The sequence below is a fragment of the Dromiciops gliroides genome, chromosome 6, assembly GCF_019393635.1.
Source record: "Dromiciops gliroides isolate mDroGli1 chromosome 6, mDroGli1.pri, whole genome shotgun sequence".
Taxonomy (NCBI): domain Eukaryota; kingdom Metazoa; phylum Chordata; class Mammalia; order Microbiotheria; family Microbiotheriidae; genus Dromiciops; species Dromiciops gliroides.
Window position 1 is genome coordinate 234,803,556 of NC_057866.1, and position 6,984 is coordinate 234,810,539.

Below are 6,984 nucleotides of genomic sequence, written 5' to 3' on the forward strand. Positions count from 1 at the left end.
ACAGTATTCTGACTTTGTACATGAGGCCCTGGAACACGTCAGGGAGGCCAGAATGAAATCCATGGAACCCCTAACTGGAGACTCTCCAAAAGGCTCTGAAGGCCATAGTGCCCTGATGCAGAATGAGCAAGAGGGGCATGAAACTGGCCAGGGCTAAGTATGGACATGCCAGGAGAGGTAAAAGCCAGTGCCAAGAGCCCAGGAAGTCAAAGTCAAGACCAAATAGGGCCTGATCACTTGCATCAAAGAGTAATCAAAGAGTACTGAAGGGTGCAGAGTCTGGCTCTGACAGAATCTCATATTTATTCCTATTACCTAAAAATAGCAGTAAATAGAAGGTATCAAATATTATGAAGAAATATTATAGGTTAAGAGATACCTAAGAAATAAACCCGGGGGGGAAAGTCATTCCACAAAAATACAAGCAGATTCTTGGTGGGGTGGGGGATGACTTAGCCAGAAGGACTATAAGTATACATAGAAGAAATTAAAACAAAATATGCCAGTCAGGATATCAAAATATGAGGAAGCATTTTATCTCAGCTCCCTGACCACAAGACTCAGTTCTGTGGAACAAGGGCCACAGTTCATTTACTCTAATCCAGAAGGAGGGGAACCTTAGACTCAGTCCCAAGATGAATAACAGGGCTTCAGTGCTGTCATTCTGACTTTGATCCCGTAGATCTGATATTTGGCATTTAGCTGAGCAGTGGGGTCTTGGTGTTGTCCCTGTAACTCCAGCAGCAAAACAACAGATAAGACAGGACAAGGCTATAAAAAGCCAGACTAGTACCACCAGAAGTACATAAAGCCTAGGCTTTAAATAAATTCCCAATCCAGAAAGAAAACTGGGAGAATGAGTAAACAAAATATCAAGCCCTATTATGATGCCAGGAATGCCCAAGGCACAAACTCAGAAGAGAATAACTCCAAAATACCTACAGGCAAAGCCTCAAAGGAAAACATAGCTTGGCCACAAGATCAATTAGGATTACTTTAAAAAAAAAGATGCAAGAGTTATTTTTAAAAGAATTTAAAATATTATAAATTAAACGAGTAATAGAGGAAAGAATTGGAAAAGAAAACCTTACTCGTTACAGACTCCCTGAAAATAAGAATGAGTCAAATAGAAGTTAATGATTCCAAGTGACAAGAAGTATCAAAACAAAGATTTTTTTTTAAATAGAAGAAAATTTAAGGTTATCTTTTATTTAAAAAATCAATCTAGAAAAATATATCAAGGGCAGCTAGGTGGCGCAGTGGATAAAAGACTGGCCCTGGATTCAGGAGGACCTGAGTTCAAATCTGAAAACAGACACTTGACACTTACTAGCTGTGTGACCCTGGGCAAGTCACCCCTTATTTTTTTTTTATTATGAGATATTTTATTTTTTCCGTTACATGTAAAGATAGTTCTCAACTTTTGTTTATAAGTCACCCCTTATTGCCCTACAAAAAAAAAATAGATCAAGAAGAGATAGTTTAAGAATTATTGGATTCTCAGATAAGTGGTCAAAGGATATGAACAAACAGTTCTCAACATTTTAAACTATTAACAACCATATGAAAGAAAGCTCCAAATCACTAATAATAAGAGAAATGCAAATCAAAATAATCTTGGGGTTTCATTGTACACCCTGCAAAAATGACAAAAGATAAGAATAGTCAATATTGTCTACTGTGAGTTAGATAGGCATGCTGTTATATTGTTGGTGGAACTGTGAATCAGTACAATCATTTTGGAAAACAGTTTGTAATTGTGCAATTAAAGTGACTAAAATATTCATACCCTTTGACCCAAAGATTCCATTGGTAGGCCATTGATAGAAAGAAAGTACCCATATTCACAAAAATATTTATAGTAGCCCATTTTGTGATAGCAAAGAATTGAAAGCAAAGTAGATGTACATAAATTGGGGGATGAACAAACATTGGGGTAAACAACTATTTCTTATATAAGAAATGATGAATGTGATAAATTCAGAGAAGCATGAAAAGATCTACATGAATTGCTGTAAAATGAAGTAGTAGTAGTAGTAGTAGTAGTAGTAGTAGTAGTAGTAGTAGTAGTAGTAGTAGTAGTAGGCCTCCACCAGTCATGGACGACCATGGATCAGGTCCTTGAAGAGCCACAAGCCACAGTGTGGCTGTGCAGTCCGATGTGGGAGCCGCAGCTCCTGAGTGACTTATAACCGGTAACTGCCGCATCCCGTGTTGTATCTACCCCATGAGGAGTAGCTGGAGTGTCCTCTCCAGGGCGCTGGCCTGGGCAGATCAAATATGGAAAACAAGCTGTTGCCCATGCAGCAGGTTTTCCCTCTCCGTGACATTGGTGGATACAAAGGAGAGGCAGAGCCAATACAGTTTGGCACTGGTGCTGCCGCAGGAGTTGCCAGAGGGATGTGATGTCCAACAACCAACTGCCTAAGGGACTCTGACTCCTGATTTTTCCTTGGGGTTAACTCCCGAAGCCTTTCCCATATATGGGTATAGCTGCAAGGCAGCGGAGGTTTAAAATCAGGGTTCCTTCGCCTAGGTGGGTTGCCTGCCAAGGCTAACGAGCCCCACCTACCCGAAGCGACTGGTTTTAAGGCGCCAGTGACCCGCCTTCACCCCTTCTCCTGTTGGTGGAAACAGTTCCGCCAGGAGAAGGCCAGGAGTTGGGCTTCAGTTGTCAGAGGCTATTTGAGACGCACGCCATTGGAGGGAGCATTTTATAGAGACTGGGAGCTTATCCCCACTCCCACCCCGGCATGACAAACCTTTTGGAACCAAAATGAAGTAGAGCCAAGAAAACAATACACCAAGTAACTGCAATAGTGGAAATGGAAAGAACATTGCCACATGCCAAAAAAATCAGAAGTTAATGTTGTAAAATTACAAAGAACAGGCATGACTGTAAAGCATGAGAAGACACCCCACCCCAACCTTTTTCATAGGTGGGAATGTGACATAAGTGTGACACATTGCATATATTTTCATGCTTTTTCAACATAATGATCAGTTGTGATGATTTTTCTCTATTTTTTGTACTTTAATAATATTTTTCATATGGGCTAGCTCTCAGGGAAAGGGAGAGACACTGGGGGAAAATATAATGATGTTAAAAAAAGACCAATAAAAACATTTTAAAATAAAAAGCATTATTGAACTACCTGAAAACCATGAACCACCCCCCAAAATAATCTAGATATATTTCAAGAAATCATGAAAGCAAGCTACCCAGACATATTAGCACAAGAGGACAAAGTGAACATTTTTTAAAAATCTGCTCATCACCTGTTGAATTTAGAATTTATCATTGTACTGAGCAGAGATCTAAAGTCTTCCAGAGTTCTTTTTCTTTGTAGGATTGTTATCATTATATAAGTTGTTCTAGTTCTGATTCATTCTTATCAATTCATAAAGGTCTTCATCATTTCTTCTGAAATTATCCATCATAAAATTTGTATTTTTGAAGATATCCAAAACCTCCCCCCAAATTTTCAAAATTATAATTAAAAAACAAAATAGAAGCCTTGAAGATAAAAAAGGAAATTTTAAAAGTTTAAAGCAAAAAACCCAGCGAAATAACAAAAAAACAGATTAAAAGAATAAAATAGATAAACCATTAACCAATTTGCTTTAAAAAAGAAAGAGAGGGGGCAGCTAGATGGCGCAGTAGTTAAAGCACCGGCCCAGGATTCAGGAGTACCTGAGTTCAAATCCAGCCTCAGACACTTGACACTTACTAGCTGTGTGACCATGGGCAAGTCACTTAACCCCCATTGCCTAAAAAAAAAAAAAAAGAAGAAAGAAAGAGGAAAAACCAAATTACCAGTAAACTGGCATTTATTAAGTTCCTATTATATGCCAGTCACTATGCTAAGTGCTGAGGATACAGAGAAAAAGAAAATTCCCTGCTCTCAAGGAGCTGATAGTCTAATGTTGGAAATAACATGCAAATATCTATGTACAAACAAAATCTATACAGTATAATTTAGAGTAATCTCAAAGAAGACACTAAGATTAAGGAGGACTGGGAAAGGCTTCTTGCAGAGGGGGAGACTTTAGCTGAAGACTTGAAAGAAGCTAGGAAGAGAAGCTAGGGAGAGAAGGTTTCCAGGACTGGTAGAAATTGCCAATGAAAAATGTTCTGTCAGGAGATGAAGTGTTATATACCAGTAACAAAACTGGAAAAGGAGAATTCATAACGAATGAAGAAACAACATTATTGGAAACTTGTCCAACCATATATGAATAAAACCAATAGCTTGAATGAAATGTACAAATATTCACAAAATATCAAATAGAACATGAAAGAATTTTAACAGCTCCTTCTTAGAAGAAAATTAACCAGCCACAAATAAGCTCTCAAAGAACTAAACTCCAGAACCAGATGGATTTACAAGTGAATTCTATGAAACATTCAAAGAATAATTATTCCAATATTACACAGTCTTTGCAAAAATAGCAAAAGATCCCACCAAATTCTTTCTATACTACAAATACTGTCTTGATACCTAAACCATAGAGAGTAAAAACAAAGCAAGAAAACCATTAACCTATATCCCTAATGAACTTTTATTTTAAAAGAAATATTAGAAAATAATCGAGGCATACAGAACAAAGATTATACACTATCACCTGATTGGATTTATACTAGGAATGCAAGGTTGGTTAAATATTTGAAAAACCATAAACATAATTGACCATACTGATAGCAAGAACAACAAAACTCAGATGATTGTGTCAATAGTCAGACATCCATTTCTATTAAGAACACTAGAAAACAAAGGAATAAAAGGAAGCGTGTTTTAAACCAAGAGCCAGCATTATGTAATGGGAATAAAGCAGAGTCCTTTTTGTGTGTGTGTGTGAGGCCATTGGGGTTAAGTGACTTGCCTAGGGTCACACAACTAGTAATTGTTAAGTGTCTGAGGTCGGATTTGAACTCAGGTCCTCCTGAATCCAGGGCTGGTACTTTATCCACTGCGCCACCTAGCTGCCCCCTCCCCCCCCCCCCCCCGAGTCCTTTCTAATAAGATGAGGAATGAATCAAGGATGTCCTTTGTTACCACTTCTTTTTTATATAATGCTAGAAATTTTAGCTATAGAAACAAAATAAAAAGAAATTGAGGGATAAGCATAGGCAAAGAAGAAACAAAATTGCCATTTTTTGCAGATAATATAATGTAATACTTAGAGAACCCTAGAGAGTAAACTAAAATTAATTGAAACAGTAAGTTTAGCAAAGTTGCAGAATATAAAATAAATCCATATAAGTCACCAGCCTTTCTGTATATTAACAATAAAATGAAGCAGGAAGAGAGAAATTGTATTTAAATTATAACAAAATATAAAATGCAAGGCTATCTACCAAGCTACACCTAGACATTATATGAATATAGTTATGAAATACACTACACAAATAAAGACAGACTTAAATAATTGGAGAAGTACTAATTTTTCACAGGTAGGTCAAAGCAACATTTCAAAATGACAATACTACCTGAATTAATTAATTTATTTAGTGGTATACCAAACTACCTAGGAATTACTTTATAGAACTAGAAAAAAAAATAAATTAGAGAAACAATAAGGCAAGTCGCTTACGGAAAATAAAGGGGAAAAAAAGTGAAAAGGAAGAAGGCCTAGCAATACCACATCTCAAACAATACTATAAAGTAGTAATCAAACATTTTTATACTAGTTAAAAAATGAGAATTTAATCAGTGGAACACATTAAGTACACACAGACCTAGAATTCTAGTTTTCAGTAACCCAGAGACTCCTACGGTAAGGACTTACTATTTGACAAAAACTGAAATCTAATCAGCAATTGGGCAGAACAATTTGGTTTGGACCTTAAAATATTTTTCAGGATAAACTCCCCAAAAAGGTACATGACCTGAATACAGCAGATCACATGATAAAGTAGAGAAACAAAATAAAAATTATCACTCAGATTTATGGATGGAGAAGAGAATGAGCAAACAAGGAACAGAGAGGATAGCAAGCTACAATGGACAATTTTTATTACATAAAGTTTGAAGTTTTTACACAGATAAATTCAATGCAGCTAAGATTAGAAGGTAAATAGTTAACTGGGGTAAAACTCTTTGTAGCCAGTTTCTCTGATAAAAGTCTCATTGTGTTGTTATTTAAAATTTTTTTAATCAATGAAAATTTTACTATCCCTACCCCCAATTTAGAAAGAAAAACTAAACTGCTATAACAAACATGTATAGTTAAGCAAAACATTTTCCCACAGGCCATGTAAAAAAAAAAGTCTCAATGAGCACTAAGTAAAACACCTCTTTGTTGGGAGGTGGCTAGTATTTTTTATCATGAATCCTCTGGATTCATGGTTGGTCATTGCATTGATGATAGGTCTAATGAAAGAGAGGACTTTCAGTAATATTTGATGACAAAAACTAGAGTTGGGTAGGAACTTTGAAATACAACACAAGAGTCAAAGAAAGGTAAGGGTTTTTTTTGCTTGTTTGTTTTGTTTTGTTGTGATCCAATTGGAAGTTGTATGATGAAAACATTCTCCATGGTGAAGAGACAAAAACCAAGGATATTGGCAAGGTGGTGTGGGAAAAAGCCTGGACATTGAAGGTAGGAAAGATTGGAAGGAGGGGAAGTTTCACCCCTGCTCACCATCTGATAGTTTTTTTTCTTTCTTTTTCTATTTTTGTTTGTTTTTAGTGAGGCAGTTGGGGTTAAGTGACTTGCCCAGGGTCACACAGCTAGTAAGTGTTAAAGTAGAGTAAAAAAACCTAAGTCAGTGAAGCCTATTTAGTCATTTTGCTTTTGATTTGGAGGATATCTTTTTTTTTCCCTTGGTGAGGCAATTGGGGTCACACAGCTAGTAAGTATTAAGTGTCTGAGGTCAGATTTGAACTCAGGTCCTCCTGAATCCAGGGCCAGTGCTCTATCCACTGCGCCACCTAGCTGCCCCTGAAGGATATCTTAAAACATATAAAGCAAAATAATTGT